Source organism: Suricata suricatta, chromosome 3 (assembly GCF_006229205.1).
Source record: "Suricata suricatta isolate VVHF042 chromosome 3, meerkat_22Aug2017_6uvM2_HiC, whole genome shotgun sequence".
NCBI classification, from domain to species: Eukaryota; Metazoa; Chordata; class Mammalia; order Carnivora; family Herpestidae; genus Suricata; species Suricata suricatta.
The window spans coordinates 121,999,366-122,012,267 of record NC_043702.1 but is presented as its reverse complement, the minus strand read 5'-3'; positions in this window follow the sequence as shown (position 1 = coordinate 122,012,267).

Below are 12,902 nucleotides of genomic sequence, written 5' to 3'. Positions count from 1 at the left end.
CTCCAAGGTAAGTTTGGTATGAGTATTTCCCCACCACTTTATATGGCGGGGAAAGAGAGGAAAGCTACCTCTCGGGCATGTGCCTAGAACACTCCTAATCTCAAACTGCTATTTATTTGTCTACAAAGAATAAAACTGAAGAACAGCAATAATTACAACAGAAACCAAATCCAATTCTTAACACAGTAACTAGAATACTTTAGTATCAAGATTGATAATAGAACCGAATCTATTTGTTCTGACTCACAGAGACTGAGTCGATCTTCTAATGCCTTTGTGTCTCACTTTCCCCATCTATAAAAGAACTGACTACACTTATGTAGATTTTCATTATTTGTTTCTGACCATTAGCCCCCACTTCTTCTGAAATAGAATTCCCTTGTCAGGAAACTGAAATACCCCACCTTGCACCCTGCCCCAAGTGCAAGCTGACCACACCCTCCTGGTGAGTGATTGACCCCATATGTGGACACATGACCTGGTTGGAGTTTTCTGAGTCCTTCCCTGAGATATTCAAACTGGAGTTGGGGAAGAAGTGCCGTGTGTGTGTGTGTGTGTGTGTGTGTGTGTGGTAGAACAGGGATGGAGACTGACAAACAGCTGCTTGGAGTAGGAGCAAATGAAGTCAACAGAGACAGAAACAGGGATAGAAAATCCTATAAGTCAAGATTGGGAGTTCCAGTTTTCCCATGGTGGTTATCTCTCTTCTTCCTGAGGTCTGGCTGTGTGAGACAGGCAATCTTCTTCTACCTAAGTAGTTCAAGTTGGATTTCTGTCTCTTGAAAAAAGAATTCCTATGTACCTGCTCTATGTATCCAGAGACAACCTGAAGAATCTGATTCTTCAGATGAAGGGAGCAATGTAAATATTATACATGATGGAGCACTGATAGATTACTTGTTCCTGCATTATAATCCGTTTCTTGAAAATAATTGGAAATGACAAGCCACACTATTGCTGACTCTACTTGACAGGGTTAACGACTCATAAGAGAAAGAACTGAATATTTGTTAACAATTGACTTCCTCTGCAAAATCCAAGTTTTAAAGTTACTTCACACAAAATTATTTCCTAACCATTGAACCCAGTGACTGTTTTCTTCCTTCTCTTGCGTCTCAAGTTAACTTGTCCATCTGTGTCTGTAGTATCCTTTCTGTTCCTTGGGAAATTTTAACCCATCACTTGCAAGTTTCCGTCCATTAGATTCACTGTTTGTATCTTCAGCCTCCATCTCCACTGCTCCCTTCCCATCTGCTCACGTGTGTCCTTATTTCTGCCCTGCCTTAATAACACTCCCCCTACCCACATTCTCTTCCTGCAATACGGATCAAACTATTTCTTTCCACTGAATCAAACAAACCTTGAGTAAGAGGCATAATAAACTGAACAGATCTAAGCTTGATCAGAGCTTCATCAGTTTCAGATTACCAGGAATGTGATGTAGTCAATTAATGTGCACAAATTACTGTCCAGTTTGTGTTGCAATTTGCTCATCTGTAAAATTGGGATCATAATATTACCTACTTAACAGGGTCTGTGCAAGGAGGTAAGACATGCCAAGTGTATTGTGAAATTCTAAATGCATAGCTACACTCCCCAATCAACATCGGTTATCATCAGTATTATCATCACCTCGTCTCCATTTCTCCCCAGGCTTCTTTTTCCCCTTAACATGCTGCTCTGTGTCTTTTCTCTCCCAGGCTGCTCTGCCCACCAGTTCTAACTCCTGAACCCAGGTTTTCTCAGCTGTCACAGACCTCTCTTTAGGATTTGGCCTCCAGGTTTACCATCTTCTATTAGCATCTCGCTCCTTTTTTAGCTTCTCTGGCTCTCTTCTTAGTTCTTAAATTCTTCTCTTGTCAAGCTCCATTTTCTTCTTTAATGGAGGCTTTACTGCTATTGATTCATTGGTTCTCTTCCTCAGTGGAAAGCAGGGCCATATTCGAACTGGATCCAGAACCCGAGTGGTGAAAGGCATGTGTTGGGCAGGTTTGTGGAGTACAGATTTCTCACCAAGGTAGGCAAATTTTGGTTGGTGCTCAAAGATATAGTGGAGCAAAGGGCTAAAAAGGGTCATAGAAGAAGACAACAGACAAGCCTTTATCCATTCAATATTTAATATCACCAGACTTCATTTTGGCATATTATAACTAGATATTTTAAAAGATGATTTAAAGAAACTTAATAACTCAATGGTCAAAACTTAAGATCCATCTAGATATTAGTTTTTTAGATTTTTTACTTAGATTACCTTTACCCTGCTTAGTAACACAATTGTTGTAGAATGAATACTAGGTTATTTGTTTAGTCCAGTCCTCATTTGTTGATCTTCCCTCTTCCATTACAAATCCTCCTGAACTTGTACATCCATTTCTGTTATTTTCCAGTGTTCTCTCAAAAAAAAATTTTAAATGTTTTATTTATTTTTGAGAGAGAGACAGAGTCTGAGTGGGAGAGGGGGAAAGTGAGAGGGAGACACAGAGTCTGAAGCAGGCTCCAGGCTCTGAGCTGTCAGCACAGAGCCCAGGGTGGGCCTCGAACTCATGAGCCGTGAGATCATGACCTGAGCCGAAGTTGAATGCCTAACCAACTGAGCCACCCAGGTACCCCCCCAAATTTTATTTTTTTCTATATCTTACTGCAAACTTGATTATTCTTGGAACCTCACATCTAAGAAAGTTTGGGAATGAAATTCAAAGCATCTCCAAAGAAGGCAAGGAGCTCTATTGTTCTGGGTGATCTATTGTTTCACTCTACTGGAAATGAGGCCTTACACACCTTTTTGATGGGAATAATTATTCAGCCTTTGTTTAAACATGTCATCTAAACTTCTTCATCCTGATACAATTAACTAAGAAAGATCTCCCTTCCTTCATGGTCTACCTTATGAACTGTTTTCTTCATGAAACCTCTGCTAGGGGTCACTTCTCTGCAGTTTTCCTTGAGAGTAGGGACTGTACTCTTTTTTAAAAGATTTATTTATTTATTTAAGTAATCTCCACACCCAACATGGGGTTCAAACTCACAACCCCAGGATCAAGAGCTACAAGCTCAACTGACTGAGCCAACCAGGTGCCCTAGGACTGTGCTCTTTTCATCTTTAAAAAATTTTGTAATGTTTATTCATTTCTGAGAGAGGAAGAGAGTGAGGCAGGAAAGAGCAGAGAGAGAGGAAGACAGAGGATCTGAAGTGGATTCCATGCTCAGAGCGGAGAGCCCAATGTGGGGCTCAAACCAACAAACCATGAGCTCATGACCTGAGCTGAAGTCAGACGCTTAGCCAACTGAGCCAGCCAGGTTGAAGCCAAATGTCTTTCATTAGATAGTTACCTAATACATGTTTGATGTTCTAGACAGAAGCAGGAAATTATGCTATAGGGTTTCTTTAAAACCCTACTTTTGTAACAAAGGCTAGTGAACCACTGAGACTTGTATTTAGTAGGACCCTGAGCCAGTGAAACCACCTCTTCCTCTCTCTTCACAGGAGTCACCAGAGGGAAGCAGTCTCCCTCACATGGCTTTCCTCCCTCAAAACGTCTTTCTGTGAATGGGGAGATGGAGACTGATTATGGGGTAAGGGAGAAAAGATAGTATTTATGTTGTCAATTCTCATTATCTCATTTGGTCATCTCTACCACTCTGTGAGGTAGATAGATTAGATCTAACGCCATTTCACAAGCAAAAGAGTCTAAAGTTTAAGACAGTCAAGAAAATTCTACAAGATTATTTTTAATGGCTGTATAGTCAGTCTCCAGACTCCTATCCAATCACATGAAATTCTCACAGTCATGGATTTTAGAAATCAGTGTATAACAATAACAGTTATGCTTTCCCTTTACAAATATAAAGGCACATTCATAAATATTATCTACTGTCAATACAGAAATAAACCACCAGGATTCCAGGCCACTAACTCTACCAGTTCTTTCTAGTAAATAGAAAGATTTATCTAATGTACTTTCCCTAAGATTTAAGGGAAACTTCTTTTATTAAAATAAATATATTTGTATCCAAGCCTCACAGCAAGAGTTTGACCCTCCAAGTAGGCAACTTCAGTGGTTGGATGTATTTTGATTCGAAACAAAATCAAATGACTTTTTAAAAAATTTTTAATGTTTACTTATGTTTGAGAGAGACAGAGAGAGAGCGAGAGAGAGAGAGAGCATGCATAGGGGAGGGGCAGAGAGAGAGAGAGAGAGAGAGAGAGAGAGCCCAAAGAATCCAAAGCAGGCTCATGCTCTGAGCTGTCAGCACAACCTTGAACTCATAAACCAAAAGATCATGACCTGAGCCAAAGTTGGATGCTTAACTGACTGAGCCAACCAGATGCCCCTCAAATGACTTTTTAAATTGAAATAGGATTGATATTACACTGAATAAGTTTAAAATATATAATGTCTTTATCTACTGCACTTACATATTGCAATATGATTACCACCTTAGCTTAGCTAACACCTCTATTATGTCACATAATTATTTATTTTTTGTGGTGGGAACAATTAAGATACAGACTTTTAGCAACTTTGAAGTTTAAAAGATTGCACTATACGTTATGCAATAGATCTCCAAGACTCATCTATTGGTTGCAGGTTTGTACCCTTAAACCACATCTCCCCAATTCCCCCACTCCCCAGCCCCTGGTAAGCACCAAATGACATTTAAAGAAATTCCACTAAAGTTTCCAGTAGGCTACTGATGAGGTTTTGGGGGTGACAGTGGAATTCACGGGGTCTAGAGCTGACTACCAAGAAAGAATTCTTGAAAACCCCTTTGGTGCAAAAAGGTGATGTTATTAAAGCACAGGGACAGGACCCCTGGGCAGAAAGAGCTGCCCTGGCCCCGTGAGGAGGGACTGGTTATATACTATGGGGTTGGGGCAGGTAAAGGCCAGGGAGAGTTTCCAGTGAGATTTTCATATGCTAAAGAAGACTCCCAGGATAGTGGAGGCCTGGCTATTGTCGAGCTAAGGTTGTTTTTCCCTCTAGCAAAGCGTTAATATTAAGACAGTAGGGACTTCCTGGAGAAACATTTTGCTCTGCCAGCCTCATGTGTTTGTCAATGGGCTGCAGGGTATAAGGAAACTTAGTTCATCTGCCAGTTCCTCCTGCCTTTGTCTCCCTCATCACTATGAAGGGGTGATGTTGGGGCTCCAGGAAACAAAGTCTATGGGTTTCTGGAGATTAGGCTGTTGATAAGATTGCCTTTTTCTTGTCATTTACTAAGAAATTTGTAAATAGATGGAGGCTCAGGTCCTGCAGGACCATGACCTCTATCGGTTAAACCTTTGTTCCCCCCACTTCCTTTGTTCTTGGGCAGCCAGGAGTGCGGAGGAATATCACACACACCCCACCTGAGGGTGCAGCTTATCTGCTTGCCTTCTGCTCCTTCATGAGCTACAACCCTCAAGGGCAGAGAAATGTTTTGTTTATCTACATCCTCAGCCCCATAGCACTCTGCCTGGCTTATACTATGTACTCAATAAATATTGAAATGAATGAATGAATGAGTAATTTTAGTTATCATCTTTAGAAGTTCACTCTCAGATCCACCAGTTAACTACCTACTAACTTCCAAGCTTGGGGTTTTATAATTGCCTGTCATCCTGGAACCCATGTGTAAGATTATTATAATTCAGTAAGGAAAATCTAAGAGCGATACAATGGCAAACGTAGGGGGTCAACAGAATAGAACATCAAGATAGATTAAATCTCTAACAAAGGCCATAGTCGCAAATATACATAGGCTCAGCTATGTCTAGACAACATGTAATTTATCTAAAGCCAAAGAGCACCAAGGGAAGTGTCCTGCCTATAGAGAAAATTGGACAGAGAAGACAAGCACCATAGCAATTTGTATGCTCTAAGATTGGTGTGTGTTTTCTGCTCAAGAAGAATTAGGTAGTTTTAGTACATCACCTCTTATTTTGCCCAAGTGGGGAATATTGCATTTTTGTGAGTTTTGTTAAGACCTATTTGTGCTTAAGAAGTCAGCAGTAAAAGGAGGCTTGGGACCCAGCCAGGATCCCAAATTTAATGAAGAGTCAAAAAAGGTATATTTTTCTTGTATAGGAAGAATTTCCCAAAAGGAACAGGAAGAAACAATCTCTTATTTACTCAATGGAGAATCTCAGAGATCTTGTTCCTTGAGTTCTGTTCTCTACAGAGGAGAACCATTATGTGAGAGGCAAGGAGAACTTGGAAGGGCTGACAGATTCTAGTCCAGGCTGCCATTAATCTTCTAGTGGCCAGGGATGGTTTAACCTGGGGCAGTAGCACGATGTGGTGGAGAAAACCAGACCTGTGTTCTAATCCCAACCCTGAGTCCTAATAACTGTATAAATGTGGACAAAGCCTTTCTAGGCCTCTTTGCAAGTTCTTTGAAGCAAGTGACCTATTCTTTCCTTCTACTCTAACAGAGAAACTGCTTCAAATTTCTGAGCTTCAAACTGCTTTCCAACCAGCCTCTGTGGCTGAGGTTACCTTGTACTGGGGACCACTTGTTTATTGTGCAAATAAGGCCAAAGTATTTGCCCAAAGCCTTGCCTCAGCAGAATGTTAAACTCTGTTAAGCCCTCTGTGGGAGTTTTGGGGGTAAATACAATTTATTTGTATCCATTTCATCACTGCATGCTTGACCTACTTTATATAACTATCTATCCCAGTAACTCAGCCTAGTCCAATCATGTCTAATATATTCATAGCCAAGTTACAAAATATTCTCTTGCTGCTGTCCTTGAAGTATCTTTTTACATCAACCTTAACTGATTTTCTTAGATGAATTTTGCCAAGGCCAGGAAATAAATATTGAGATTATCAGGATTGAGTTAAGGCTGACTGCCTCCATTCATTGATTTATCAAACACATTATTCAGCACTGTTACAAAGGAGACAACAGGCCTGTAATGGAGTCACTTGTGCTAAATCCCTTGTTTGCAAATCACGACTCAGTACCTACCCCAAGTGCAGTTTTTAACCCCCATCTCCAAATATAACCTTTAATCAGTCAACATAAAAAGATTTGGTTAACACTAGTGAGATAATCTGCCTAATAGACCCCTTGTATCCCCCTAGGAAGGCAACTTTACCTGAAACAATGCATTGTGTGCTAATAATTTCCTTTTCCCACCCTCTTTCTGCCTTTCCTTCTCTACAGCTTTGTAAAACTTCTTCCTATTGCTAGGGAGGCTTTTGGATTCATGAAGTATTGAAAAGAGCCAATTTGATCTTTAAAATTACTCAGTCAAATTTTTGTTATTTAACAGCACCTACAAAAACTACACCATTCCAGGCGTTGTGCCGGACACAGGATACAGAGATGGAAGGTGTGACCCATGCCTTCAAATTGTGTAGTGGTTAAAATTTTGATGTAGTGGTGAAAAATCAGATTTAGACTCAGTAGGTCTGTGTTCTAATCCTGACCTTGTCTCTTATTAACTGCACAAATGTGGACAAAGTCTTTTGGAGCTTTATTTTTTCACATCTATAAAATGGGAATAATACTACTTCACAAGGTTGGTGTGATAATTAATGACATAAAGCACAGTGGCTGGAACATAAGAAGCATTCAGTAGATGGCATTTATAGCATCATTGGCATCACCATCCTGGGGACTGTCAAGCAAATTAGCAGTTATAATATCACATTTGACATATGAGGATAGGGAGAAGGTACATTAAAGCATTATTTGGGATGGTGATGAGGAAGAAGACTCATAAAAGGAGAGGAATGGATGCCAAACTTAGCCCCCAGGATAAGTAGCAGGAGGTCAGGGAAGGGAAGGCATTCTCAGAAGACAGAATATTAGCATCTATACAATTCTAGAGGGGGGGGGAAGGCAAGCACTTCAGAAAACTGCATATAGTTTTGTATGTCTGGACCTTGGAATATAGGTAAGGAAGTGGTGGGCACGTAGTGAGGAAGAGAGGGACCATGCTGTCACCCTTGTAGTTGCCACAGGGTCTTGCTCTCTCATCTACATACCAGGTGGTCCCTAAGGACTGTTTCATTTGGCTTTAGCCTTTAGAGGTATGTGTGGTTTGTTGTTGTTGTTTTTTCCAGTCTTCCATTTCTTCCTATGCTTCCTAGGTCAATGTAGGTATCATAAGGGAGGGTCAGAGCTCTGACATAATCTTTAGGGGTTTCTCTAAGAGGTGTGACCCACCTTCCAATACCAGAGCAGCCTACAAGTTCATTCAACTCCAGATTTAGGAGGAAGTCTTTATGTCTGGGAGAACAGTAAGGAGAAAGGAAGTATCATCAGCATTCAGCTACTGCAGAAGCCATTCCTATGGCTAGTATCTTTTTATCACTGAGGGCTTTGACCTAGTTATAGCTTGGAGGGACCAGTTTTAACCTTAATAAACTGTCCTATAGGCAAGTTCAGTCAAATCAAGTCAATGAGCACGAATTTAGCATTTACTTTTTGTCTAGAGACTCTGCTAGGCACTGGAGACAAAGACTAAAGCAGCGTACTGAGGCTCAAAGGGGTTACCTAATGGCCAACTCCACAGTTATAAGCAAGTAGGCAACCAAGAACTGGAAACCCAGGTCTGTAGAATTCCAGAGTCCATGCTATTTCTATACATTATGCTGCTCTTTTGGCATTAAGCACAGCCAATTTAGCTCAGAGAGAGCTAGGAAATAAAATATAAGCCATGGCCAATCATGATTTGCAGATCTGAACCTGAATGATCCTGACACAGTACATAGAGGTCTACATCCAATCAATGGAAGGAATATTTGACCTTGAAAAGGAGGAAGATGTACAATATGACCTGGAAACTTTTGACAAGCTCAGGTGACCTTGAAGAAGTCAAAGCATAAGCTGCTAGTCAACTGAGCTCTGGGAAGATCAGGTGAAACATAAATGACCCTTGCATCTGCTCTCAGGGTAAATAAAATGGTCCTAAGGAGCTCTGGGGCAAGAGTTCAGCCAGTTACAGTGGGCCATGAAGAACAAAAGGCAATAACTGGAAGTTGAGGTTTGTGGACTATTCAGTTAGTTGCCTTCAGTAATCAGTATCTGGGACCATACATTATGTTTTATTGGTGCATGTGGTGGGGGAAGGAACAGCACAAAGAGAGAGAAATTGATGGAATCTGAAGGCAGAAGAATCCAATAGATGAATAAAATGAACCTATATTAGACAGAAAGTCACTTTAAGACCCATTTGTCATTTGGCTTTGCTAGACACAAAGATTTCCTATTAGGCAGCAGTGAGAAATATTTGTGTAACACTGAAAGAGCAGATATAATCGGTCCTTCTTACCAAGTAAGATAAAGTAGTTTGAAATCTAGTTAGTTCCTTAAAAGTGATAAGTATGTACAGATTTACACAGAATGGGAATTGGGGCACCCATTAACAACAAGGATTGGCTCTAGAAGTGATAGCTGAGGTAGAGAACTCCAGCTAGTTCGCCACTGGGATGTGGAACTGAGACATTCTCACTCCCTCTATTTTGGTTTCCCTACCTGTGCAATGGAGATGATGGTAGCTTCCCTGAAACTGCTTCAGAGAATTATCAAATATATGAATAATGCAGCATATGTTGAGATCTTAGAAAGGTGCCTTTTGTAAGTACTGGGCTTGATTTTATCAATATCACTATTACATTATCACTGCAGAAAATCATACTTTTTAAGAGAAATGTGTTGACCATTTGGCATCAATTTATGGCCAAGTTCATCTTCCTCCCTGATTTCTTTCCATGCTGATGGACACTAAGCCAATCTAACTGGTCTACTTAACCTCTCTAATATATCATGAGCATCCTGATTCTTGATTCTCTGCTCATATTGTGTCTTCTGCATTTTCTTTCTATTCCTCTCCATTTTTCTGAAACACTTCTCCCAAGGTCTAACTCAGGTTTCTTTTCCTCTGTTGCACAACTCTCTTTTTCTTATTCAGCACTATGTTAGTCAGGCTTCTTTAGAGAGGCAGCACCAATAGCATATACAAAGGTATATAGAAAGAGATTTATTACAAGGGACTGGCTCATGTGATTACAGAGACTAAGAAAGCCCACAGCCTCCTGTCACAAAGCTGGAGTTCTAGTTCAAACCCAAAGGCCTGCAAACTGTGGGGAAATAGGCTCTACTTACATAAATGTGTTAGGGGAAAAAAGCCCACAGCAGAAAGCCACCACCACAGAGTGAAAGCCCCCGAGGTTAGCTAGTGAGATATTGTAATGAGATCATGAGTAACTTGTTATATTACCTGCAGGAAATTACTTTCCATCTGGCATCAATGTACCTTGATCACAAACTCCACTTGCCCCCCAGCCTCTTAGCTTTTTACACACACAAGTTAACGATTACTGTCTGATTGTTTTCTCCATGTTAACCTGGTGTAAGATCTTGTTTTCTTCACACTCACCACGTGGGTAATACTTTGAGAGCTCAATAAATATGGAGACAAAAGCCCAGAACAGGGTTTTGTCTCCTCCTGGACATTAGCCTCTCTTGTATTCAATTCTGGGTCTGCTCTCTGGCTGGACAAGAGAAAACTCCAGACTCATAGTCTGCAACACCAAACCAAGGAAGCCAATAGTATAGGTCTAGGTCTAAGTATGAATGTCTGAGAACTAGAGATGCCAATGTCTGAGGGCAAGAGAAAATGGATATCCCAGTTCAAGCAGAGACCAAATTTACAACTCTCTACTCCTTTAATTCTATTAAGATTCTTGATGGATTGGATGACCCAGAGACTCAAATAAATTATTTCCTATTAGTGACTCAGTTTCCTCCCTGCACCCCCTGTCTCTTAATTCCACAGCAACCTACATGGCCAGTTAGGGACCTTAAATAGGCCTCTCATCACATTTTAATTGAAACACTGCACTTTGTGTAATAAAGCTTTCTTACATCTTCAGCAGGTTGTGAAGTTTCTGGGGAGCTGGGATCAACTCTATTCCTTCTAGTCTTTTCCACATCTTGGGGCAGAGGTTCCCAGGCAGGGTTACTGCCTGGACACCATCTGATGGCCTCTTCACTACCTACTTGGAAAAGGATCTCTTAGTGATCTGAACTTAAATGTGACATAACTTATTTATAACTGTCAGAGCAGACTGGCAAGATCTACATCTGTGATAGCATTTTTAGGTAAAGAAGCACCCACTGACTTCCATAACTCAAGAGCTCATAGCTGTTCCAGTTTCAGGCCTAGTTCTCATGATATCACTGCTCATGAGTAACAATAAAAAGAAATGTCAGTTGGGTTAAATAATTAGTATACTCTGTTCAGTGTTACACTTAGCAGGAACTCAAGCCCTGTACAAGCAAAATCTCATTAATCCTCACAACAGTTCTTGAAAAGAATTGGCAATAAATCCGTTTTTCCAGTCTGGGAATAAGAGATTTGCAAATTAAGGTCCTCAAGGTCCAATCAGGTTGTCAACCACTAGATGTGGTCTCTGGTCATTTACAAGACAATCGAACTGAAATCTAACTTATACATTATTCACTTAATTTTGATGGAGAATTACAACCTCTGTCTTTCTGTCTCCATGGAAGAATCAGAACTGAAACTACATACACTGTGTGTACGATTGTGATAGTAATGGGGTGGCTTTGGGGAAGCCAAGCTTCAGAAGAATGGCTGATCTTTTAGAAGCAAGCAATGGCTGCTGCAGAGTAGAGAAACTGTCTGAGCTACCTTCTTCCTGACATTGGACAATATCCTGATTCATTATAGCCCAAGAAGTCCTCAAGGACCTGATTTAGCCCAGTCCAACTAAATCTCAATTTAGATTTAAGGGAAATAGAGTGATTTGATTTGACATCAGTGGGCTAAAAGGCTCTATTCTATTTCTTCTTTTCTCAAAGATGACTTTCCAGTTTAATAGCCATGGGCTTCCTAAAAAAATATATCCCCAGATTTCCTTAAGACCCACTCAACACCACAAAGGCTGCAGCATGGTAGGTCATTCCCAAACAGTGTGCTCCAGAGACCTGAGCCTGAATTAACTGTCATCATACCATCTATTGAGGAATTTATTGTTGGTTCCGGTTTCACAACTCAAAAACTCTTACTTTGGCTTTGCCCAAATACTGTTGAAGCTTCTACAATTCACTGTCCTACACTCTATCGTGTTCTTTGCTGTCCACATGGCAGGCAGTGTGTGTGAGCTTTTGTCAAAGTCTTAGATGATTTTTTATTGCCCCTCAATAAGGTGACCTTTTGACTTTGTATCCAGATGTCATTTTGGAAGTTGCCTCCCATCTATCTGTCACTTTTGAAGGAAACCTCAAGCCACTACGTGGAAGTGCTAAGAAAGGATCATTCAAGAGACAAATGCAAAGATGAGGGACAAGAATGAGAGATGGAGAGGGTCCATCTTTTAAAATTCTATTCTTGGGGCACCTAGGTGGCTCAGTCAGCTAAGCATCTGACTTCAGCTTTGGGGCTGGTGCTTAGGGGAAAATCTCACAGTCTGTGGGTTTGAGCCTCATGTCGGGCTCTGTGCTGACAGCTTGGAGCCTGGACCCTGCTTCAGATTCTGTGTCTCCCTCTCTCTCTGCCCCTCTCCCACTCACTCTCTGCCTCTCTCTCTCTTAAAATAAAATAAAGACATCAAAAAAATTTAAAAAAATAAAATAAAAAATCCTGTTCTTCTCCCAAGATCTTTATTATCCCTAACTAAATTGATTTCCCTCTCCTTGGTATTTCTGTATACTTACTACTTCTCTTATGACATTTACCAAATTTGTTGGGTCACCAATAATTTCATAATTTATTAGTATGAAAACCTTGCATTTACATGATCTTTCATGGTCTCTGAAGCTTCCATAACACATGCCATCTCATTTGACCCCTCCAACACCTTAGACAAATTATTTAATCTCCATGAGCCTCATGTTCTTCCTTTGTAAAAGGGAGTTATATCACCCTTTCTTAAAAGGAT